This window comes from Trachymyrmex cornetzi, unplaced genomic scaffold (genome assembly GCF_001594075.2).
Source record: "Trachymyrmex cornetzi isolate Tcor2-1 unplaced genomic scaffold, Tcor1.1 scaffold257, whole genome shotgun sequence".
Taxonomy (NCBI): domain Eukaryota; kingdom Metazoa; phylum Arthropoda; class Insecta; order Hymenoptera; family Formicidae; genus Trachymyrmex; species Trachymyrmex cornetzi.
In genome coordinates this window covers 24,521-51,937 of record NW_017297238.1, presented here as the reverse complement: position 1 = coordinate 51,937, position 27,417 = coordinate 24,521, and the positions used below count along the sequence as shown (strand labels likewise).

At 39.6% G+C, this 27,417-nt stretch overlaps 1 protein-coding gene and 1 long non-coding RNA gene across 2 annotated transcripts in view; one reads left to right on the top strand and one right to left on the bottom strand.

Moving 5' to 3' along the window:
• Positions 1 to 27,417, bottom strand: part of LOC108761600 (uncharacterized) — a 65,082-nt gene that overhangs the window by 15,433 nt on the left and 22,232 nt on the right. The window lies entirely within an intron of this gene.
• Positions 4,183 to 23,106, top strand: LOC108761615 (uncharacterized). The gene is made up of 3 exons (XR_001940131.1): positions 4,183 to 4,194; positions 15,706 to 15,711; positions 23,040 to 23,106. It is a non-coding gene; the product is annotated as an uncharacterized LOC108761615 (long non-coding RNA).

The following is a 27,417-nucleotide window of genomic DNA, read 5'->3' as shown; positions in this document are numbered from 1 at the left end:
CTCGCTGGTATTTCGCGCGAGATTGTGTTCTATCTTTTTTTTATGCGAGTTGTATCATTTTTACTTGGCGGTATAATACAATGTTTAGGTTATGTGTAACGTGACAAATAAATTTACATAATATGTGATTGCAAAGATAAAATTATTCTCGTTTGCGCACTGTATTGCAAATATTATTGTATGTTTTGTATAGGAGATTCATCATCACGTTCGTATAGAAGATTCATTAGACGACAATGACGCGCCCACAGGTTGTCCGTCGAGCATCGGTTCCTCCAACAAAGCGGCATACGTCACGATAATGAGACAGCTGCCCTTTTCCCAAGCGAATCGTCATTTCGCGGGTAGTAAAGCCTACGCGACATCGTGCCGTTAATGGCGGCAACGTCAAAAGTACGAAAGCATTCGCGCGTTCTTCAGCGAGGTCGCGTAGAACAGGAAGGTAGACCATGAAGTAATGATAAGGCGGTAAATCGTTCAACTGTCTTGTATGTAATTGTTCGAACAATCACCGCGGCGAATGGCTTGATCGGAAGCTCGATCGAGACTGAAACAAACAATAGTTAACGAGAAACGGTTGATAATTCGCAGTTACGTCGTTCTATATCTGAGTTAATAAGATATACTCGGTATGTGTCTACCAATCTGATCTCAACTAAAAGAGATCAATATCAATATCTGTAAATCTTCATTTCCAATTCCCGTTGATTATAATCTCTCTCTGATTTACCATTATCGATTCTGATTTATCGGACTTTACGAACTTCCATATATTTTCCAGTCAAAAGTCTACAAACACGCTTAGGAATCTATTGGTACGTCATGATACTTTCAAATATATATTCCTACGACTATGTATTATACGGTAGTCAACGTCAGTGACTTAAATTCAAACAGGCACTTTCAGTGCTGCCTCAGTTTGTGGCGCGATCATCCGTATACTCCTAAACCGCGGAATGCAGACGAACTCCGGCGGTTTTGCGTCGTGTTCTCGTGAAGAGAACTTTGCTCTTCTGTCATAACCTCTTCACTGTTAGATATCACAGAAGCAATGATAATCCAATTCCTTGAGTTAAATAACTTTCTGTTATTTTTAACTTCCGTGTGTCTGCGAAATGTAAATCAATCCATTTCTGTGGTTGAATTGCTCAGTTTCAAACCAACATCCATATTAATGCAACATGCATTTAATAAATAATAAACTAAATTCGACTCAAATTTAATATATTTTTTTAGTTAAGGTGATCATGGAAACATCTAATTTCTTTTAACAAATTATAAATGGGCCTTTAGGAATCGGCGCTGAATTGCGCGTTTATGTCGATTGATCTAAAACAATCCTCTATAAATAATATATTTGTCGAACGTTTCGGCTAACTTCTAGCCTTCATCAGCAAATGTATTACATAAAATCCATAAAAACTTTCATCCTGTAATTACACTTCGATATCAAATTTCCCATAGTTAATAAGCTGGATGGTCAACGATATTTGACCTCAGAAGTACATCAAATACAAATTAGTCCTAAACCATAGTTGTTGTAACGCAAATTCTTTTTCTCGTGAATTAAAATTTAAGACAAAACGATGATAATTAAATAAATATAATATATATTGTATAAGTCGATAATGTTCGTGTTGCGATGTCATCGTCGTAATGTTAAATTTTCTAATCTTATTTTATCGTAAATATTCTAATTTCTTTATATTATATAATGAAGTTGAAGAACCTTGACGTGTGCAAAATTCTAGGTTAACGATGAAATGAAAAAGAAAAGAAATGTTGAAAACGTAATTTTTAACTTAACTACAAGTTACTTAAATATAACTTTTAACGTAAAACTTAGTGACAGGGAAGAATCGGAGAAAACGCTTTGACTAACTGTACACAGATATTACCAGACTTCTTTAAAAAACTTTAAGAAATTAATAATGGTTAAAAAAATTACGATTGTAATGGTCATAAAGATGTAATAGGTCAACAGCCATTCTGACACGATATTTAATGCATAAAATTGCATACAGATTTAAATTGTTCGAACAATTCCATTGTTTTAATTAAAGTAACAACATATTAAATAGGAGTAACGACAATCTATAGAAATTATTAAAAATAACTCAAATGGATATCATTTAACGTTATAAAAATAGTGTTTCGCCAATTCAATTCAATCTCTTCGCGTAAACAACAGTAGAGAAATCCAAAAATTATAAGACAAAATAATAATAAAAATAGAAGGTTAAAAACGATTAGAATTAAGATTTATCGATTAAAGGATTAGTAATATTTATTAGCCTGAGAGATATATGTCATCAGATAACTTGCCGCGGAATCTACGGTTCAGAGAGTTATCGATGGTGCTGTAGATCGATTTTGATCGAGGAGAATTTCGAAAGAGTTCGGGGGACTAGTACAAACACACGTGCGCGTGTAGAAATATCGGAGAAAATAATGGACGAGAAAAGAAGAGGAGAAACTATGTATTAGAGGAAGGTAGAAGATGGAGAACATAAGAAGTCGGGGATTCACGGATCGTTCGTGTTGTGATAGGCCGCGATTCTTGGTTACAATAAGAGCATTAGATGATCTCAACGAGGAGAGAGAGAGAGAGAGAGAGAGGAAAAGATGGAGGAAGAGCGGAAGGGAGAGAGCGACGGAAAGAAAAAAAGTCAATCGGGCCCGTCCATTACCATACGTTATTGGCTGGGCTTCGAGCCGGCCAGCAGTGGTGTGTGTTTGCCATAACTTCAGATAAATAAACCTCAGGGCCAGATAAATCTGTGTACGCGAATCGCGGCATGTATAATGCAAATGCAATCATGTCCGCGGACCGCGGTGCCGCGGATGTTAAAACTCGGACACGCGGGCCCGTAAGAGTCTCGGTGTGCCTGTAAAGGGCACGCAAGACTCAGGAGAGCCCCCACGAATTTACAGCGCGTACCGCGCCGGCAACAGCCTTAAAACTTCAAGGCGAGGGTTAGCGGGACCGTTTACGGCGGATGGGGCACGACGGGTAATTAAGATAAGGGAACCTTGCTTCTCGCGGCAAAATATATCGGCCGTAATTATTTCGAGTATGCTGCCCTTTCTGAATTTACAGTAATGTCGTCCGAGCGTTCACAGCGAAATAAATGAAGCGATTTAAAGACGCGTGCACGGACGTAACCTATCTTTATCACATGCGTGTAACTTTTCTCGTATAGAAACACTTGCGAAAACTATCCAATTTAAAGTCTAATTGTTTTATTGTAGCGACGTTTTATGACGTTTATATAATCTCGTACACATGCATGTAGAGATATATACTATCCTTTCAAATTCAGATTAAACACTATTTCGTCTCTAATAGTAACTCACTGATCGTCTCTGACGATAAATTGCATAAGGATCGACATTACGCAATTTTCACAACAGGACCGTTAATAAGCAGGGTTTGACTGGCGTGATTAAGACAAATCAATGGCAATTCAGTGACGATGGATATAGAAATGAACTACGACAAGCGTTGCAGCCGCTAGAAATAAGAGCGAAACATAGAACGCTGACTAGTATGAGTAGCTCTCGATCGAATCGGTCGGTCCGAACAATTTATGGTTAATTATCAGCCGTAATCGACCAACGTGACGAGGGTCGGAGCAACGTGTTTTCGATTACGCGGTTAAACGAGAACCCGTATTGTGTAACAAACAACACGAATGCAGCAGCGGCGCGGGTGGCAGCAACGATCTCTGCGATTTCTCGGATAGGCACATCCACGGTGAACCGTATTGACCTCTTCGCCTCCTCAGGCTCTCGCTTTTATGGTACAATTTTAACGATGACTCTCGGAATTGAGGTTGAGACCCGCGAATCAACTGATTTCAAACGTTGCTCGCTCTCGCCTTCTATCTAGCGACTCTAGCGTGAGAATCAACGAAAGTGAATCAGCGCAGCGACGTGACATTTATCTTGCGTCAACGTGCGCGAAAACGCGCCGCCTAGCCCATTTCAGATTCCTCGGCTCGTCGCCATCTATCATAAACGCGACGACAGAATTACGGTGAAATTAATTACTGCGTATGTAATTTTATTTACATTAACGCGTATTCTATATAGTAATTCATATACGGAAAGAACGGTTTTGATAAAGTATCTACAAATTTAGTTAGACAGAGATCTGAAAATAACATAGTTCAGACTATCAAAATAATGTATGTAGGACGTTTAAACTGGTTGATAGAATGTTAACACCTTTTTCAGCATTAGCATCAACGCCTAAGCGTTCTACATAATTACTTTGACGATCTAACAGAATTATTTCCAGATCTGTGTATCGAGCTAAATTGTTGAATCTTTCAGAGAGAAAAAACGGTTCTTTTCGTGCATATATTCTTTCACATCTCATGTTCGTCTTGCATGAGTCGTTCCAAGCTCCAAGTCTTTCACTCCAATCCAACCAGCACTGAGTAATCTTTTTTGTTTAAAAAATTCACTATCGATTGCTACAATTTACCATAGTTTTTGTCTATCCTGTTGCATACTTGTAGCCAAATCATTACGTTACATTGTCGAAACGTATGCTACAGTCTTGTTAATGATATATCAATCCTGATCGGTGTCATGATTTTGTATGCATGAACCTACGCCATAATGATGATAGTAATGATCGTGCTAATGCGCATAATTAAGTACCGCGTTGTTGGCGATAAGACGTGATTCTCGTGTATTTAGATTAGCCTTCTCTAGCGGTTTGATCCGCTCGCTCGGATCAATATAAACGATCGCGGTCGATCATCCTTTACATATACTCGCCGATGAACATCGCGCGATAACGGAAATGTGTGCCGTTACTTATTCGGCAGTATAACATTCTTTTCCGCTGATTCCTTACTGCTGTTTATACCCCTTTTGAATTTTTGTCTGATTCGTCTTATCTCGGCGTGCATTTTACCAATCTTCTCGTTTTCGGCGATTTCTACGATTACCAATGTTTTCGTTACAGACGTATTATTTGCGTCATTGAAATCGAAAAGTAGGAGAGATCACTATGGAACATGGGCGGACATGCGAGAGCATAAGATGCCGATGTTCCCTTATCTCCCTCGACTATCTCCCGCACTGTATGAGAGATGATCCCCCCCGAAGAGCGGAACGTTTCTTCGATTACGCGTTTTTATCGTCGCCTCTATGGAACTGTTTCATTACCGCGGCACGGACGTATTCAGATGCTCCTTTCATCGTTAATTTTTACACTCGCGGCAAAAGTAGGCGATGCCAAAGGTTATCCCGTTCAGCCCGACGCAAAAGCTTTTCTTCCACCGCTACTCTCGAACGATTCACATTCCTACTCGAGTTCAATTAAAGACGTTCTTTGAAAATTTTCGCTGGTGCACCAACGCGTATCACGTACGGCGTGAAATCGTCGATAATTTTTAGTTGTCATGTATAAATTTCTGTTAAACGAGCATTCCATGAATCGTGACAATAAATCAACGCTCAGACTGTATAAGATCAAAGTGCCATTCAACTAATGACATCGATTATCAGTTTTACGACTCAGCGCGAAAAAAAAAGGAAGGAAAAATATATTCGTCGCATACTTTTATTAAGCCTTAGGCAAACGGATAATTATAACATTATTGATTAAATCGCGATTCATGAACTTGAAAAGCGTTTTATTACGTGGAAACTCTCTCCTGCGATCTGTCGACGTAGATCATTAATGTGAGATTCTATCTTATGCGCTCGATGTGCTTACCGTCACTCTGCGTTAATTAAGTGTATCAATAGCAGCACTAATGATCTCTATCAATGTAAAAGAAATTGAATAGAGTTATGAAGACCGAGTTTATTCGCAATTAGGAGATAACAGAATATTTATAATATTTACAACGTTAATTAAGCTTTTGTAAGCATTTAAGCATAATTAAAACCTCGTTTATCCCTATTATGATTAATGCAAATGCATTTCACATTTGGATTTCATACTTTATTTGTAAGAGATCTTGTCTTTCCACATAAAGAAAAATTGCAATCGTTTATTTTAATGAATCACTATTCAATCTATCTAATGTATATTTCTCTCATAAAAACATTTATTTCTAATTATTAACGTTAAATACCTTTTGAAGACCAATGACGTGCTTTATGTAATTAATCGACAGTAATTGGTAGTAACGAAAGAACGCTTACCTGAAACAAATGAAAAAACACTCATTAGATAAAAACATCATAAAATTATCTTCGCATGTTTCGTAGAATATTTTGTAACAAAAAAATTAATTAAGAATGTAAAGTATGTACTGTTTTTGTAAAAATAGTTATTTAAATGTGTAGTTAAAAGCTATACTTATAATCAAATATTTCCAAGTGACGTGCATTTTTTTCATAATCCTAAATAACAAAATAGATTACAGTGGAAAGAAGGAATCAAATGGATTCTAGGATAAATTTTTTCTGCGTAACTAAAGAATGAACTCTCGAACCGTCGATGTAATATTATACGTCGCTGCTAAGACCAAGAATGTTCCGGCATTGCATCCTCGATGTTCGTTTGATCAAGTACAATTCTAATCAAAGCATTGCACAAAGAATTCCAACGAAAGAATGCTCCTCTCGGAGTATTGAACAATTCCACAAATGTGCGTCACTCGTCATTGTATTTGAGAATATAATGTTTCTTCCTTTCTCTTTTCCAAACGTGATTTTTTTACTTTAGAATTGTCCTCTAAACATTTAAGGATATTTATACAATTTTATTTAATTTTCAAAGTTTCTCATTAAATTTGCAAATAAGTATTACAAAACGCGATTTTCTATGAGTCAAAACAAACAAAAAAATTAAATAATTTTTAAACCAATAAGAGAAAGAAAAATGCTCAAAAGAATTATATTCAGATATTCAAACGTATAATAGATCTATGAAATATGTATAGTTTTTGAACGTGACATATACATACTTAAGGAACGATTACTACAAGATATTAAACTATCGATATCGTTTTCAGCATGACGTTTATCTTATCCGTAACACAATTATCCGCAACAATCTCAGTAATCGGAGACACCTCAGTTAATCGGAGACAATATAATAGCTCCATCAAAGCAAGAATTAAAGTGATAGTTGCTGCATACCCTTAGTAAATCAGTTTCGCTTCACTTCGACCGCTTGCCGAGCCGAACTCGCCATTAGTTTTACGAATCGCGATCGTATCGTCGCATTACTTAACATACTCGAACGTTAATTCGATGATTTCGAAGCACGTTATCCCGTGGCACTGCTTTAATCGCTCTCTGCTCATGTTACCCTTCTTTTCCTCTGTACTACAAGCCAGTTTAATCCCTGTTCCATTAATTATGCGAAACAAATTATGATTTATTGCCTGATGAATTTCTTCTTCATTCTCTTAGAAAGCTTCGAGAAGTAACTGTCACTTATGCAGATCAATTTTTCTTTTAAATGATTAACATAGAAATGTTACAGGAACAAAACGCCAAGAAGCGTTTGGAGAAAAATAGAATCTCAATAATCATACATTCGCGTGGTTCGTACAGCATGCGCTACGGGAGACGATTAACAAAATAAGATTGTAACATATAACTGGTGGAAGGTACGTGTATACTATTCTCGCATGTAATAACCGAGGATGGCGTACATAAACAGCGAGTCGCGGCTTCGCCACAGCTGCAAGCTGCCATGCCGGTGTCGCGTCGGTCGTACGTCGACGCGGTGATTAAAAATGCATACGCACTCTGCATGCAGATCACCGCGGGTCGTTGCGATACCGAATAACGACAGCGCGGCGCGTCCCCAGGAACGGAGAGCCCCCGGCGCGATTAATGCCGATTAAAAAGGCAAAATGCACCGCCTCCGATCATTATGCTCTCCGATGGAAAGAGCCCGACGGCGCTAGCAATTCCGCTCCAAAGTAAGGTAGCTGTGTGCCTTTTCATTTCCCCCTTCCTCTCTCATCCACTCCCTGCCCTCTTCCCTCTTTCACCTTGCGAGAATATCTCTTCGGCTTCTCCCCGTGGATCCCGATCCCGAGGCAGCCGTCGCGGGCCCTTCGGGGGCAAGTAATTACTTCTAGTCCGGCGCTGAGCTTCGCCGGCGGTTCGATAGCCAAACTTATAATTTAATGGTTAATTATATAAGGAGTCCCCCGCGATTCGGCGGAGCCACTGGGCGGACACGATGACGTGCAGGAATGCTTGCTGCCGCCTGCCTCCTCCCGATCGCATACGGGACTCGTTTTCCAAGCTTCCCGTCCCTTCATCCTCGAATGCGATCTCGCTCGAGATTCATGCGTCCACGACAGAATTTAATATCGATTAAAAGGGACTCGTATATCGATTGCGGAGAGCGGACTCGTAGGTCTATCGAAATAGTCTTTCAAACTTTTGTTTCTCCTGAATTGCATTTATATGTATAAATAAATCTTTTGTTTTTAATAAAATAAAATGGTTTTAATAAAATAGTTTCAATAAAGTAAAATGATAAATAAAATTCTAGATCACATGCTATAGGAACTTGATTACGAAATGTAATAAAACAATACAATGAAAATTATACGATGGTTTATATCAATCTCGCTTATTCTATATTGCTATGATTAATTTTTGAGCATGATTAAAAAATGTAGTGATTTCGTCCCGATTGATCTCTTTTGCTAAACTCGATATCGTTCGCCTCACTGAATCTAGTTATGTTGGTCTATAGATTAAATTTTAAAGCAGCAAACTTGAAATACGTATTTTGGAAAAAATAAATACTCGTTAAATAAAGCAATTTTCGATGTAACTAATTTAAAGTTACGCAAAAATTACGTTAGTATTAATATTAATGCAATTTTAATAAAAGAACATTCATACATTAATTAGCATAAAACTTAAAACAGCATATAACATAATTGTTAATTTCGTAATAGGATATTTTAAAATGTATATATGCTTTAAAATTGATACATAGTATATTTTTTTAATCAACGAACTACAGGCACATGGCTAGAAATCGATGTAGCCTTATTATTTCTAACCACTGCTTAGTATGTAAAGTTGTTCGCTCATTCGTTATAAATATTGATAACTACGTGGATGATGCTTTGAATGTTGCGCATGAATCCATTAAGTATTCGTGTGTAACGTTTGACACGAAATGCTCCACAAGTCAATATATCGTAACAAATTTCTGCATTAATATAAACGTAAATGCGATAATTTCATGAACTCGACATCTCGGTCAATTTTATTCAAATTAGTTGCAATCAAATAATCATATCGACATTATATAAGAAAAATGTTATTGGATTTTTTATTGCAATTTTAGTTGCTAGGTAATTTTTAATCAAAAATTTATTTACGTAATAATTCCAGATAAAATTAGTGATAGTGCCGCAAATAAAAGCACAAATATAAATGTAATGACGTCACGCGGCTTGTTTTATATTTTTATTTTATTTTTATATCTTTATCGTTGCGATGGTACTGCATCGCTTGGTTAAAGAGATATTACGAAAATTTAAATTATTATAATGCCAAATTTTGCAATTAAACAAATAAATTCCGAAACGTTGATTTTGTATGTCGACTGTATAAACGTTTCTATAAAATAAAAATATAAATGTCAGTTACATAATTAATAGAGCTATCGATCAAAATAATTTCCTCTTATAAATTTGTTTTTTTTTTTCGGAGATATACAAAACTCATTTCTCGTAGATCTAATATCTCGGCAACGAAAATCAATTTCATTTAGACCGTTCGCGATCTGCTGTGCAGGAAGTAGATCGCGTCCAAGTGAATAGATTATTCGATCTTCGAGAAGTAACTGTATTCGCAGTTATGGACAAACGACGATGACGACGGCGAGGACGAGGACGACGATGCCAAAGGGGCGCGGCACAATCAGATCAGGAAAAATCACGCGGAATTACGTAATAGGCATCTGCGTGGATTAAAATCACGGTGGGTGATGCCAACGTAAAAGATGTCCCGCAACAGAATCTATAAGTTAGATATAACGCGCGGCGAAGCCAAGTGAGTCGTTCCGCATCCTCGCACACCAGGTGTGTCCTTCGTCGTATCTCGGTCCACGCAGCAGCCCGAAGCGACCGATGATCATCAAGTGAACTTCTTTCTCAATAACCGCGTCCTCCTGTCGAAGCTTTGAGACACGTATTCTCATCGTTCTCGTCTCGCTCGAGACTCCTTCTCATTTTCTCTTCCTAACACGCCACGCGGAAGTTCTGTTCCAATGGATGGCACGACGGGCGCACAGTGCGATATCGCAAAGTGGTTGTTACAAAACTTGCAATACTTATAAGCAGAGCGCAATTATCTGTTATCTCGTTTGTGAATAAGAACAGACCGAAGCTAATAGGGCTAGTTACGTCCGAAGATAGAGCTAATTGGTTCGCGGCTTTAAATCGAAGGAGTCATTAAAGAATGTTAATTAACGTTTAAGCCAGTTAAATAATCCGGTCGGGAATAGAATTATTATTTTTTTTATGGGATTCCCTTCCGGAAATGTTTCTACATTTTCAACATGATATTATCGGCACGAGTGTAAAGTATCATTCTGAATTGGAGTTTGGGAAATCAACGGCGAGAAGACGAACGAAGGAGAATAGAGTTTAATAACTGCTTCCTTGGGAACTTAAATTCAGCATGTAATCATCGCCATTGTCGTGGTAATGGCAGTGAATTTACAACAGAAAGTGAAACACATTGACGCTGCCCTTACGACATGAAAATCATCGGTATACTATGTAACATTTTCAATAAGACACGTTTTTCAACGAATAAGTTTCGTAACACGAGAAACAAGGAGCTCCTGTTAATCACTCAATTAGAAGAGTTAAAAGGCGACTGACAAGAGAAGTCCGTGATTTAATATCATACCGCAATAGAAGTGCACGATTCAAGCAAGAATTGTGAGATGGTATCGTAGACGGCAATTTTATGTGGCAATTAATTAATATGCTTTTCCCTGTAACGCTCGCACCGACTGTCGCGACACCGTCATAATTTATGAAACCCCAACAGTTTTTCCCAAAGCCTCCACTAAGTGATCTTATCTACTTACATTCCACACAGATGCAAAAAGAATTTTTGTTATACAACGAAATAATATCACTAATAGAGAATGAGTTTAATCAAAACGTTATCATTTTCAGTCTTACTTTTAGCACAATCAATTTGGTACAATCTATCGTAAACTTATCACAATTGTCACAAATCTATCACAAAAGAAATGTGGTTTCTTCTCAAATATCAAAATCGACAAATGCTTCTTACTTTCATGTTTCATCGAATTAAGCTGAAATAGTTTATTTAATATATATTTTTACGAAAAATGTATCGGTTTTTTGCGTCATGTATTCATGTCTCGACACTTGCAACCAGTGGCAAGCACCGGGTGTTGTTTCTGTTTATGAATAATGTATTCGTGATTGGCACTGCTGATACCAAACTCATGTATATAATTACGATCGATGCGGGTGCCGTGATAATTGCGAGGAACGCGCCGAGAAAGATTCTGCGATTCGAAGTTGAATGTTCCGACGTCCTCATGAATCTTCGTCGATCTAAAGGAGAACGAAAGTATGAGACCTGCTGCTGCTTCCAAAGGAGAAAGGATTCTAATCTCCATAAAGCATTAACGCTTATTACACTCTATAGTCGCTAATAATCTAACTATAATGCTATCTTTATCACGAAAGAAAGAGAAAAGTGTCAACTGTGCTAAAAACTTTATCTTAACTTCACTATTTGGCAAAAAATACATTACCTTTAAATTTTTACTGATACAATAATTAATCCTAACATTTTTTTATAATATAAATATTATAAATTAAAAATTATTTAGAAATTTAATTACTAATCGATTGTCAAAAAATATATTTATCTTTGATAATAAAAACAATACTATAGAATGAGCCTACAAACGACTGAATGTAACTAATTAACAAAGCAAATAAATATTTGTTTTCTGAATTATGCAAGCGCGTCATTATATTTTATTTCAACATTGTAAACGATACTCTCCAAAGTCATTACGCGTACTCTCGATTGAATTCGTGAATCCAACGCGACCGATCATTAAAAAGATAATGAAAGAAAAAACGCTACAGGACTTATCCGAATCAATCAAGGGGCCGTTAAATGAGAAGCCGAAATGCTCTAATTGTCGATACATGGACCTCCTATTGGTCATGCGGTACATATAATTACAAGGGAATGACTTGGCGTGACTTGAGAAACTCTTCTATTTCTTATCGACCTCGAATTGGCTCGATGGCCACATGACCAAAGTCATTTAATCTCGTGACGTTGTTGGAAAATTTCATGACCCGTATTTCAGTAACTTATCTAACTAAATCATTTAAGGAATTACACCTCTTTTCAAAACATTATTACATAAATATAAAATTAATTAGTTTACTCACATCAGACAAGTTGTCACTACTTGCAAGAAAAAGATAATTTCTTTAAATTTAAACATAGCACTTTTGTAATTGTTCATTTATGAATAAATATTTAAAAATCCGAATTTTCCATTACATCGAGTATGAACGTTCATTCTATTAATATATTATCGTTATCTTCTTCATTGCTGATGTAGAAAGCATCGTCTCAATCGTGCAACAAACAACAAAAGGACCGTCATGGCAATGTGGCGCATTGTGCATTTCCATCGATCCTGATCTCGGCGCTGGATCCGGTATGGAGAGGTCGGTTAAAGGCGTACACCAAAGCCACGTGGCGTGCGCGCTTCTGTGATTGCAGAGTTCGGGCCATCATTACCTGACCTTACCGTGACCTTTTCGCGAGGGGCCTGCAGGGTCCACGCCAGGTACACACGTACCTGCGAGACCGTGTAATGCAGCGAAGATACCGAAACGCACGTTCCAGATTGCGGAAAGCTCGGGAGAAGATTAAATCGACGAATAATGTATTCGAATGGAATTGCACAATAATTGATAATTTATGAATTAGAGCGAAACAAGCGAAAAGCTTGAAATAAGACAAAAAACAAAACCAAAGAAATTACAAAGAAAATATAAAGATTTAAAAAAAATAACATGATCTTGTACTCTCCTCTCTAATTAATAAATATTTTATATTTTACTCTTAATATTTATGAATATAGATTGTAATTAAAATTTACTTTTTTTTCGCAAACACATATTTCTTCATTAAATTTACAAAAATACGAAGATTTATTTCAATATATATTTCAAAATACATGGATCCGATCTCAAGTAAACTTAATAAGAGTTACCCATAGTAGAAATTTTCATCGAATTATCTGTATATACCGAAGGAGATGTGCGCGAGTGCACGAGCACGTATAGTAGCAAACGTTGGTAAACCCTGTAGGGGTCCGTAAGGCCACGCCGGGACCTTTCTCGTACGAGCTCGTGCACGGTGAAAAATTAATTTCGTGACCTCGTTCAAGAGGAAGCTGGGGAGGAGCAGCGGATGAAGAGGAGTAAAGAGAGTCATGAGCTCCCACAGGGGCTGACCCGACGACCCTATCAGCCAGGCTCCTCCACGGTATTGTTTATAGCGCTGAACCGTGCCCCAACTATACGGGGCCGCGCCATTGTTCCGCCGAGGACCCCATTGTCTCCGTACCTCTCTCTTACGCCTCGGCTCTCGATCGCTACGCCGCTCCGCTACCGCGCCATAATTTACGGAGATATAAAGTCGGGGCCTAATTATTGCCGCGTAATTGCTCAATTCGGAGCGGACGCGGCGTCAATAAGAAGACGGGACCTGCAAGGAGATCCGTCGGATCGTAAGAGAGAACAAGGGGGGAATAAGCAATGCATGCGATCAAGTTTTGCGGGGGTTGTCGCAAAACTCTTATCCAAACAAGACTAAAGTATTAATGCATTCCGGAGCACGATTTGATTATAAATATATAAATTTAACAGTTTACCATTTGGAACAAAAGTTATTTCAAAATAGGTAATATTTTTTTAATCTCCGTATTCTAACAGAAATATATGAAAACATATTATAAAATGATAAAAATCTTAATTTTTTAAATATATAAGTACTTTAGTATTCAGATTGATTTATAATTAGTTGTGCTGTAAATAAACAAAATATTTATTTCTTTTAAATCTTCGTAACTAATTTCTGAATCGCAATAAAAATATAAACTATTTTAAATACTTAAAGTACTTATATAAAAAGTTGAAACTCTTATCATTATTTTTTCAATTTTAATTTATAACAACAATAATAATAATAAAAACGAAAAAAGTGTTACTCAATAAAAATATTAAGAATGTTATAAAGACAACCTTCATATGTATATAGTTATAGAATAAATTTTTCTCGCTTTTCTTTTTTCCGAAATCCGCGAGAAACGACTGTACCCCTCGCTTTCTCCAGAAGGCAAATAGTAAATGCATGAAACATTGTTTTTTCAGCAAGAAGCGGTATCAACCAGGTTAGAAGAGCTGTGACCGTTGCCGGTCTCTAATGACAATGCAGATGGATTAGAGTAATAATAATGGCCGGCCCATCGGCCACGGTGCACGATTCATTCACGGTTATGAGTGCATCCGTGCGTAAATCTCGACGACAAAACCTTTCTTTCGTCACGCCATAACTCTTCGATCACGATTCGTTTGCATGTCGCAAAGTTTTTCTTCGTTTCTGAATAACTTTTTTGAAAAAAAAAAAATATTCTACCCAATCCGAAAAGAAAATTCTTTTAAATTTTGCAAGATTTTTAACATTTACATATATCTTAATAAAGTTTTTAATAAAATTAAAAAGATTATGTATATATATATATAATACATATATATGTATATTATATACATAGTTATTATTTTAAAAATATATGTATCATTGAATTTATGTCAAATCGAGCCAGTCAAATTGTTAATCTTTTTTATGATTATTTTTACAAGTTCACGAATGCATGTAATATATTTCTTTTGTATGCCAATAAATGATGGAGAAAATAATTTCTTCTGTATCACACACACACAGTAGTGTAATAGATTAATTTATTTACTTCTATTCATTAAAAAATAAAAAGATCTGCTCTATTTTCTTTCAGCAACTATTGTCACCCCATATAACGCACGATTTATCCTTGATAAATTAAGAATTTTTCTATGAACAAATAATGTTTCTTTTCACTTGGCAAGTTTTTTCGTTTGTCAGATAAATATCGACGTGTCCAATATAATTGGATCAAAATCAAAAATCAAATCGGATTTCTCACGGATATTACATTCCCCTGCAATATTCTCGATTTCAATTCCAAATCCGTTTGACGCGGAATTCCGCGGAATTACACCGCGCGCGATATCGCGCGGAGCTATTAACCCCAGTAGGAGTGAACGCGGTCGCGGCAGAAATTGCGCTTTTAGCTTAATTGCGGTGAAAGTTCAGCATGCGCGCACCGGCCTAGCGTCCTCGAGAGAGGAGGCAGACCGAGGCCGCGTGTACATTTCCGCGCTTTCGCGCAGAGGTTGCGGGTTCGCGACTCGTCGGCCGCTTAATTGCGATCGTTATGATTTCACGTTTTCACTGCGGCTATGGACAATTGTACGGAACAAAGCTGGCGAAACTGGCCCAAGTCATCAGCGCGATTACGCGATATGACGGAACTACCATTTATCGAAACGCGCATCACGATGATGACGCTTCATGACCATATTATATAGTGAACAAATCAACATGTGAAGGATTAAGTTAGAAGTTTTAAAGACATGCAATGATAGACTGCTTTAAAATAGTTTCCTATTTTATTCAGTTACGTCCCTTGACTACTCAAAATTGCAAATAAAAACATGATGATAATATAAAATGCAGTAACTAAAGTTGACAGGAGATTAACACGAGGAAATCGCTAAGCAGGGGGGATAAACTTTGCGTTTAAGATAAACTATGCATATGGCACATCCTCCATCACTCGAACGTCATCCGTGCGTAGATATTTCTCTCGCTCTGTATCCGCGATATCTAATTTCATAGTCCAATAAACTCGCTTTTTCTCGTTTGTAAATAACCGTGTCGATGACGGAGGGAGGGAATATCGTAATAAAGCACTCACGATTTTCCCGCGTTCCATCTTTAATTGAATCTCACGTTAAATCGACGATAAGTTTCGACTTTAACGTGGTCATCCGTCACATCAGAAATAACGCAAACCACAAACGAGCGGTTGTCGCGTGTTCGCGCTGCGTAACCGATCCCGACGTTAATCGCCACTCATTTTCTCTTATCTCATGCAGCACTGAGTTTCTTATTGCCCATTAAAATCAATCATTGCTTTTACGAGAACGATTCGCATACATAACGATTTACCTTTCGTGGCGCCACTTAAATTTTTCGCATAGAATACCAAACTCCTCTGTACCCTCGTCTTCATTTTATTATACATAACATTGCTGTTATCCGTCTGATAAAAAATAAACTACAATATACGTTACCCTTCTCCAATCAAAGATGCTGTGAATATTTCATTGCTGCTTCCAATATCATAAATTTAATATCGTCGGCCGTTTTAAAAAGTAAAATTAAGACGCGTTTTATATGTGGAAATGAAAAAGTCCTTGAAGCCACCTGACGCGCGTGGCGGTCGGCGGATTCGACGAGGGTCCTACTTCCAATGTATCTCGGCACGACACGGCACGGCACGGCACGGCGTTAACTTTTCTGGATACCAGAGTACCGACGCGGACGCGCTGAAATCCAACGGTAATCCCCCGGGGGCCGTGTTCCAGGAAAGGTGAAACCGGGAGGATTGTACGAGGGAGAGGATGGTCGATCTGGACGCACGCGCCGGGGGCAACCAGAGGCTCGCGCTCTGTAATCACTTCTGCCTCTCTCCCCCCCCCCTCCCCCGCGTACCCCTGGATCCCCTGGATCTCCATCGCGGTCGTACGAGACGTACACGGTACACGTGTGCTCTCGCGCGCGCGCGTGAGGAAGAGAACGAGGAGGGATTCCGGCTCAACGTACACGCACATGATCGCTCGTCCGCAAGTGCATACTAATTCTGAACGCAGGGGGATGGGGTTACATTATGTAGGTGTGTCTACGAACACGCACGCGCGACTACGAAAGAGACTTGGAGTCGAAACTGACTCCGAGGAGCGGACGCGATGCTGAAGAGAGGGAATCGACCCCGCACGCCACACGCTTTTGCGCGTCCTCCTCTTCTGCTCTACACAAGGCACACATCTGCGTAATTGTCCCCGCCGGCAGCATCCGACCGATGCTGCTCCGACGGACGCGATTTTATCCTACAGTATGGCTCAAAAGTACTCGAGCGAGATATATGCTGTGAATTTTTATACTATATAGCGAAAGTTCAAATTCCGTGAATTCCATTTTTCACATCTCATATCTAATACAATAAATGGCTGTTTAATTTTGTTTAATCGAGTAATCTTGCTCGAAAAATTTTGCTCACACGAACGAAGCGTATCATCCGAAATGTCCAACGGACCGTCGAGATTTTGGGCAGCGGGACCTAACTTGCCTCGTGAGTACGAAGGAGTTAACACGAACGGTAAATCTTCGACCCGATCGCCCTTGGCCGCGTATCTCCCCTATGTTAAATCATTTCATTATCTTTGCGAACGATGATGCTAGGGCTCCTTCCTGCTGAGAGAAGAGCGAAATAAGAGAGCGACCGGTTCTCAGACCTTCCTAAAATAAGCACAACCATCCTAGATGTTCTTTTCAAGCATCAAGACTGACCACGACCATCGGTCTTTCTTCGCTCGCGCCACCATTATCGCTCTTATCTACGCGAAAGTAGCTATTTCTAAAAGTAAATCACACGGCTGATCGCTGCCCTGCCTTCCGAGCGATCCAGACACGAAACGCTCCGAGGAATTATTCAAATTTTGCTCCGCCAACCAAAGATTAAAATCGGTAGAATAAATCAAGGTAATGGCGACGACGAGATAAATGCGACACTGAAGTACTTAATAATAATATATATACTTGACAATTATCTATGATTTCGTACGCATTTATGACAACTGTTTCGATCATCTCAAAACGTTTATTCAAAACGAAGATTAACTGACGCCGCGATCGCGAAAAACAAAGAAGAGTATATTTTTGTACGTTTGATTCTTTTTTCCGGTAATAAATCTTACCGCGAAGGTGCATCCGCAATGAGAGGTATACGACAAGCTTAGAGCTCTCATCTGGAGAGAAACAAAGCGGGAGAGTCTATCGACTGGTTGCGGTTTCATCGTCAGTCTGGTAACATCTCTCTGGGAAAGTCTGTAACTCGCGCGGAGACGTCTCTCGCGCGAGCGATAAATCTTCGGCACACTCGGAGGCGGAGAGACCATCCATTCGGTCTGTGAAACTTGGCTCGTCCCAGCCGCTTATGACAATGTGTACTACCAGCGGCGAACACCGGTCGTACGCGGTGCAGCGATCGTGCATAAAAGCGATCGCGAATAAGAAGGATTGAAACAAAACACCTCGATGTGTTACACGATGTTGCGCATGCGATTATCGCATTGTGCAACACCGACGAGAGAGAAATAATTCTGTAATTACGTACAGTTGTCCTTTACGTAATTCGGCTGGTATATAAATAATGTTCATTGGAAAAAAATGTTCATACATCCTTCGTGCCAATTCCCTTCCCCAGTTCCCAGCGTCTTCGCGCGTTATTAACATCATTATTTGACGGTTATGTAATTAGTAAAATCCCATACACACGCGAGTGATATGATTGATTCTCGTCGTGAAGCAACGCGGTCTCGAACGGTCGCGTCTAACTCCGACCCGGTACAATCGTGCGATTCAAAACCGTGTACGTCAGACGGAGATTAATAATCCAGTTAAGATTGCGATAGAGGGAATACTTAAACACGATGTCACGTTCCATCAAAAACTCTTTACGAAACAATCGCGTATACATTAGTGACTAGCAGACTGCAATGTTCGGGAAACGGAATACATAATTATAAATAGCTATTGCCTTTAAATCGTTTCGTCCATTTATCGAGATATCAAGAATCCTCTTGGTGCTCGTTTATGTCAGTGCGACGCGCGTTAATGTCACGATGCTAATGTCAATCGGCGACGAAAGTCGCTACGGTGGGTATAAGGAACGATAAAGAGAATGTAATAATTATGTTAACACGCCGCGAGAGCCGCAGAAATGCTGCCCTCGGACTCGCGTCGTCCCACGATCTTGAGAAAATTCTCGGAAGAACGTTGCATATGGAAAAAAGACATTGAATCGCGGGTAACGTGAGTTAATTGTGTAGGCCATTGCCAGACGTGACATTACGCTCGCAATCTCTCACAAGGCGTGTACCAAGAAGTGAGATAAAAGCGCATAGAGCGGCGAGATCGCGTTAGGCTTTCATGCCCCCGTCCAAGTACCTTATCACCTTCGATCTGCGGTTAGAAAGATACAGTTGTAATTTACAAACGACTACTCACTATCGCGCAACGCTTTCGCGTTGCTCTAAGCTGTTACGAGAAAATTGTTTCCAGAGGCTTCAGGCATGCCCTCGAGTACACTTCCATCCGCGAGACGAAGAAATTTAATTATGCATGCTCGTGTTGGAGAACCGCAAATGATTATTAATCGATATAGATGATCAATTTATGTACATTGTGTACATATATACCTGTATACTATATTGCACACAGTAAACCTCCTTGAGATTACACAATCTCTTAAGATTCATAGTAAAAGTTTTGTCTTTTTTCACGAAAAAAAAAAACATTTTTTAAGTATTTTTCTTAAGTCTTTTTTTTTAGATATTTCAGAAAAAAAATATTTTTCTCGTTTTACTAACATTTTTTATGATAAAACTAACTTAATTAATAAAGCTTTCTACGAGAAAGAATCAATCACTTACAAAATATAGTCCATAAAAATTGAAAGGTAAATACAGATATATGTATGTGTTTTATGTATGTAGCTATTGTTTCATGTAACAACCCTGTAACTGGTAATCGCTTGCTGGTAATCATAACGCAACTCGATAAGATCTCTTAATCTTTAATACAATCTAACGATTTCCCAACGGCGCAGTGGGGAAATTGCGTCGTCGAGGGTTATAATCACCTAGGAGAGGGTTCTTCGAACCCGGCCTAGCTCGCAGGTACCGTTCGTCAGGGTCAATGCGGCGAGGAGAACCGGAACGGTAACGCCGGACTAGGTGACGTTATTAATTGGTTAATGGGAAGAAAAGAGCGGCAGGTCGGCAAGGTGGAGGAGAAGGTAGGGAGTACGAGAGGTTGAACGAGATGGAGGAATAACAACGGCGCGGCGCCCCGGTGTTGACCGTTGGCGTGGTCGAGCTGAAAGGAGCGGTCTCTGGTGGATTAATTATCATTACCCTAGTGCAAAGAATGAGATCGTGCGTACCCCACCTAACGTTACCTTCGCCGTGACTGGCTACCGCGCCCGTACCACGACCCACTTCCGATCTCCTGGATATAACGACAAGCCGGGTACGCGAAGGAGAATGTCGAAGATGATATATGTTCGATAATATTTTAACTTTTAGTAATTTATACAACATGCATTTGAAAATTCTCAAGTACCTATATGCCGAATAAGAGATTTCTCAAATATTTTCAAACTAAATGTGTAAATTCTTTCTTATTTTTTAAATAAAAATTTAACGGAATTTGTATTCATATATGTATGAAGCTTAAAGTAGTAATTATCCATGAGATTGAAATATTAGTGTTTGCGGCGATAAATATCTCTCTTAATTAAATAATAGTCGTTGCGAGTTTTCTTTTCTACAATAATGCCGTACTGCAGAAAAAAACATGTTACGTAACAAACTTGCCTGGAAAGTAATAAAAATCTATCTGCCATTATCAAACTAAAGAAAGAGAAAAAGAATCGAGAATAGCGTAGACTCCGGAGAATGTGACAAGAAGCAGCGGTTAAGCGGCGCTCATTAGACGTCTTATGCTGTATCGTTTTCATCAAACCGGCGGTTTCCTCGTTCGCCATATATTCTGTGTTACCATGAAAGGGGGTAAAAGCCGCGGATGACGATCGTGGGACGATTAGCTGAGACACTCTTTACCCGCGCGATGGCTGCTCTCCCAGCAGAGACGTGAGTATATGTACGCCGTGATGTCTTCTAGTCAGTCTCCCGCTAATCGAACTTGCCTCGTGTCGTTGCACCAGACGTTAAACCGAGTTAGGGTACAGAGTGACTATCCCGGCCGCGTACCGACACGCTCCTCTCCTTTACTACTTGAACGGCTAACGATGCCCATTAGAGCACGAGGACGCCGAGTCTTCCTGACTAATCGCAACGCGCACGACTCCATACCTCATGCAGATCGGCTATTCGTCTTGCGGTATCCTCCAGTTTGTCAGCCGAATCGATACGATAAAGATACCAGCTGTCTATGACGTCCGAGCTTGGAGAACCGAAGCGCGTAGATCGAGGGGATGAGAAACGACGGCGGGCAGACATGAATGCACCGCGAGATGCGTTTCGATGCGACAGGAAGGATGGACGTGCCGATACGTACTAGAGGCGGGTAAGACGAGCACTTTAAAGGATCCTTTAAAGGAAGCGTCCAGTCGTTTGCTGGTGAACGCCGCGAAACGGAATGGCTGGCTGGAATCGATTGGCTTTAACGAAACAACGAGAAGACACGAGCGAGAAAATGTTCAATTCTTTCTTTTCCGTGACACGATTTTGTCACGGAGTGTAGTGAAGAAACTTTCGCGAAATTAGGATTTGGAGTCGGTTTATATATAGTAATCAAATCAAAGTCAATGAAGCGAACAATGTACATCATTGCGAATTATCTCGTCGCGTCGTCACCTTAAGAACGAAATTTGCGCGATCATAAGTAACATGTCGTAAGTGCACGTTAACGGGGAAAGGTGAGAGCAGCCCGTGGAGCTCCGCTCGTGCGGCACTTCCTTGACGATGATCGACGTAGATCGAGCGAGACGAACAGAACACGTGGTGCAGACGGTCCCGCAGGCGACGTGGTCTCGTGTTCCTATATAGGAGGAAGAAGAGCCTCACGAGTTCGCCGATACAGGATCGCGCGATGGGTGATGCAAGCGCCGGTAACCTAGATCTGTCACCTGAACGATTACGAGGGAGAATCACATGTAGAGAAAGCAGGAGGAAGAGAATAGAGAACCGGCCATTCATCAGGCTGCAACTCAAAGAGAAGAGTATCGAGAGAGAAGGAAGAGAATGGGCGGCAGAAACGTCGTCGATGATTAGAGCAAGAAGAACGAGAGAGAGAGAGAGAGAGAGAGAGAGAGAGAGAGAGAGAGAGAGGAGAGACGGCCGTGACGACCACGTCGCCGATGTTTCGTGATTCCAGACCTCATCATCGCGCAATCATCTCCACAAAGCGGCCCGCGCGCTACCGCGTTTCGTAATCAGCCTTAAACGATAACAAGATACGAGGCGAACGAGGCGAAGCGAATCTGCTTCGGGGAAATGCGCTTACGCGCGCAACATGTGCTCGCCGCATATGCTCCGTCTGCAAGTAGGCAGGGCAGGGTGGAATCTCGTGAAGTCGAGAAATCACGCTACCGTATAACGCGAGAATATCCGTTATTCGATTTACGCTGCGTGGCGTTGCGTTGGTCTGAAAACGCGCGCATGAATCTTTACCGTCATTTCTATAGCATGGGAGACCAGCTACAAATACCCGTGTATGAAAATGTGAATTAAAAAGATAGAAGAGCGATATATTCTTTTGAAATTGCTTCTTCTTCGTAGAGACTTCTATCTCTACTAATAAAATGAGAGAAAAAGTACAATCTCATGACTTATTTTAAAATTAAACATCATATACATCAACAAAGTATATTCCGTAGAAAATTATCACGGACACTCGCGGAGCTTCCTCGTAAAAATGCGAATGAGTGTGCCTATGACTGTGTACATTGGTAACTAAATGTCTGAACGACATGTAGAAAAAAGCCAATTCAATAAAGCGCGCATCCGTAAATCAATGCAAGGACATGATATTTAAACGTAACGCAATAATTTTTGTATAACAATTATTTTTCCCTTTTACAGATTTCTTTTCCGGGATTAAAGTACACGCATTAATATGTGTCTGTGAGATGAAGTTTATGCCGAGAACAAAAAATATTGTTTAAATTGAGATCTTTTTTATCATTTCTTAATCCAATATGGCGTCAGAGCTGTCTTTTCTTTCATTTATTACTATTTTTTAGCATTTCATATCTGCTCCACCTTTCTGTCACCGTAGACTGTCAACTGAAAGACAGTTCGTGCAGCATGAAATTCAGCATGAGCATTAATTTCGTTTACTACTCAATTAATTATGCTCATACACCGATGATACAGCGGGTGCATGTATAAAATATAAATCGGCAATTCTCGTTACGTCGCTCGTGACACGTGAATGTAAAAGGTCGTCTAAGTTCAACGATATTCGGAGCAAGAATTATGGTGTTCGTGCATAAAATCGTGGCAACGGGAGAGAACCTGTTGCCGCTTCTAAGATCACGAAGACGATAAGGCCGAAAGCGGAGGTGGAATCCTGCCCGCAGTGTAATTAAGCATTGACCTATAACGAGCTGTAATTAGTCATAGCTCTAACGAGCCATACAGGAATCAATCGATAGAGTCGAGGATATCACGCCGACGTTCGAGTTGCTGATCTTTAATCTAGGAAAACTGACACGTATATAAAGATATGACCGTAAACATTATTATAAGATGTATCGCGTAATTCCGCAAGCTGTAATTTCGAAGCAACGATATTTTGGGACATGAATATATATTTTCATATTATTATTGGACGAAGATGAAAATGAAAGGTCTAGCAATAATTAACGTCTACGTCGATGCTAATTAATTTCGACTACTGTTAAGTGCTTACTGCATAACGATCGTATTTATTTCACTAAACAACGTTATTGTATAATAATTCGAAATGATTGGAAATTCATTAAACGTATCACCAATGCATTCAGTTTTTAACATTATTATCGACGAACACGAGGATATAGAAAAGTCGGTACTTTTCTAAACAACAACTTAAACCGTTGACATGCATTATTATCCTTAATTCAATTATTGACATTGTACATGCGAGCGTGCGCTAACGAGAGCGGTAGCCAGAAGAGATATACTGAAACGATCAAGGAAGAGCAACAAGAGTCATAGTACGGCAAAGATACGCTGCTAAAGCCAATAAAATGTTGATTACAGCTTGACTGTAGAGAACAACCGGCCGTCAATATACTCTGCTTTGTGCGCACACTGTCTTTCGCTCGTTGCTCGCGACCGCCTGGAAATTACAATGTCCATGTGTAACGGCGTATAGGATACAGGCAACACTTAACTAGCTAAGAATATGTAGTAACTCGACATCGAAGTCAGATGAGTTCGATGGCCGCAACATAGAAAATGCGAGTATTCACATGCTAGGTACTGAATCAGATGCGCAAAAGTAGAAGGAGAAAAAACCGGAGGGAAAAATAGAATAGATGCGAACATGTGTTGTAGATCATGTGTAGCGATTAAGAAAATGTATTATCCTGGTACACTAATATCACTCGGATTGTGTAACAACTTGTAGCACTATGAAAAGCGATTATATATCATTCTATTTCTTGTAAGTATAGAATGTCTATCTTTTTTCTTAATTTGACGGTCTGATAGACACTTGTGATATCGTGATTTTTGTTCTTTTCTCAGATTGATTGAATTCACTGAGGAAAAAAAACATGAAAACATGACTGAAAGTATTTATACTGTTCTCAGTCGCTGATAATTAAATGCACGTTTGATGAATACGTCTCGGCATATTTCTGTATAAATGAGAGGCTAAAGCCGGTTCACGGTTATCGGCATACACGCTTTCAAACGCACGGTAGCGATCTGTCGAGCGGAGAAAGATGGCGTTAAATCCCAGTTAAGAACGTACGTGTCTTTCCGAGTCAACATTCACGTGCACACGTACGCGATACCGCACGCCTGTATGTACACAGGATGTGGGAGAAAGCGCGCACGTGGCCCTCAGGTTAATTAACGTTTTTGCCGATTAGGTAGGCGCTGGCCACGTGTCCAACCATTAAATCGATCGACGAATCGTAGTGATTCTGTGCAAATCCCCGGGCAGTTTGCTCGCTGCCCACGATAAGAAGATACTTTCTAAATATAATTCGCATTCACTGTAGCGAATTCGGATTTATCCGCTCGGATAGAGATGCAAAGATACCAGTAATTGCCGAATAATTACAACTACTAATCGCCAAAAGCCGCGTACGTAAACTTGTGAAACTCTTCGATAAATTAGAATCAATATTATCTTGTTTTCAGTTCTTACTGAATAAACAATTACATAGACAAATGAACGATAAAAATTCATATAAAAATAATTATTTAATAAATTTCTATTATACAATTTTTATACAATTAATATTTTCAGAATGTAAATAATTTATAATTCTGATTTTCAGTGGAGCTGAAAACAAAATATGAGATTTATAAAAGATTTCAATTTAAAGTTATATATCAATCTAAACCGGAAACTATAAACTGTTCATCCTTTTCTATGGCGTATTATCTTTTAATATTCAAGCTGGATACGATTCGCCGTAAATCGAATTCATTAAATTATTAACATGATTCATTGATATCGCGAAGCGGAAGACCATTACTACTACGATCACATCGAGGTACCTAGAACGATACAAGCGAATAAGCAGGTCGCATTAGCGTCAGTCGACACGCTTTTCATCATTAATTTCGTAAATAATGTAAATGTTCTAGTACAACTACGCGGGCTATCATTATGAATGTTTAGACGCAAGTCTACCATACAATCGAAAAAGGCATTTTGCCACTGTAGTATTGCTGTCTATCTAAAACCGACAGTTGCTATCGTTGTTTGGTAAATGTAGGTACTCAATAAACTTAATTTATTAAATCGTCTTTTATCATTAAATTACACATTGCTCTTTAAAAAAAAGCAGATTATATACATTAAGAAAAAGTCACGATTATACTAATTAAGTAAAGAGAGAATTATCCCCTAGAACTTATACACCTCATTCAATTAATTTAATGTCAATGTCTTTTTATTTGTAAAACGCAGTGTTACTCGAATTTGTGATATCAAAACTGCAGAGACTATGATAGATAGCGAACCAAATACAGGAAACTGTTCGGGTCGATGGATAGCAAGCTTGGTGCAGTCTGTACAGGAAGTATCTAATCGAATTCGCGCAACAATACAGTAATTTTTAACAATCTCTAATTTCATCGATCATCCATCATAGAAACATCATACGATCCTTTCCCAAACATATCCGACATCCAAGTCAAGGCAAACCCTTCGTGCGAATCGAGCGTGGCCGACGGAATTGCGGATTGATCGACGTAGGAGGAAGCGCTTCGGCTTCAAGCCGCAGGAATCTAGAACGAGAACGTCCCGCATCATTCGACGCGCACGTACATAATCGACGTGATACGCGGTGGGTATTAGCGCCTATTAATGATTAATTGATCGATGCCAGGAGGCCTCGTTTCACGTGTGTGACGATGCTACACGCTAGTTCCAGCAAGCGAGAACGGAGGGTCGACCCGGGTCAGATCATGCTTTGCGCCGAATCGTTAGAAAGTCCGCGCTCTGGGTCTCGCTGCGCTGCGTAGCACGCTCCAGGTTAAGAAGAAATATCCATCCATCGACTCGATGACTCGTCCCGATATTGAGAAGTGTAGCTCGTTCCGTGCACTTGCGTTGTTAGAAAAGGATTCGCCGTACCCAGGACAGAAAACTCTTGCGCAATAATTCAGATTTCAGAAGGACCTCATCGATATCTTTAAAGACAAATACCAGCGCAAATACAAGCGTGACTCTAAATGACGCGATTCTAAATTTTCTTCCTGTCAATGAGCGGCTCGCGGCAGTATCGCGATTTATCATGATTTATCGGATACAATTTATCCATGACGAGAGAAACGTGATAATTCTTAAACGATCGGGAAATGAAAAATGTATGATTCAACCCGACAGCGAACGGCTAACGACTATTCAACAAAGTTTCACGACTCGCACGAGTTGTTGAGAGCAAATAGAAACAAACATAATTATTCAAAAATGTCCTCGGTCAATCTCTATCGTTAGTCGGAATCGATTCAAAATAGTTAGAGCGTAATCGGACGTTGGTCCCACATGGTCGATGAAATACGAATAACGAATGGATGTCACGGAGGAACTCGTATGAGGATAAGCACGCGTGGGACGCGAGGACGCAGCATCCTTCGAGCGCGTCGCATTGCGGAAGACATATAAGCCACATTCATGACTTTTTAACGATCTAGGACGGATCCTATGTCCGCTCAGACGCGGGCGCGTTTATGTGTAGCTTTAAGGGGATGCTAAACCGATTACCCAACTCAATCAAGGTCGATAGTA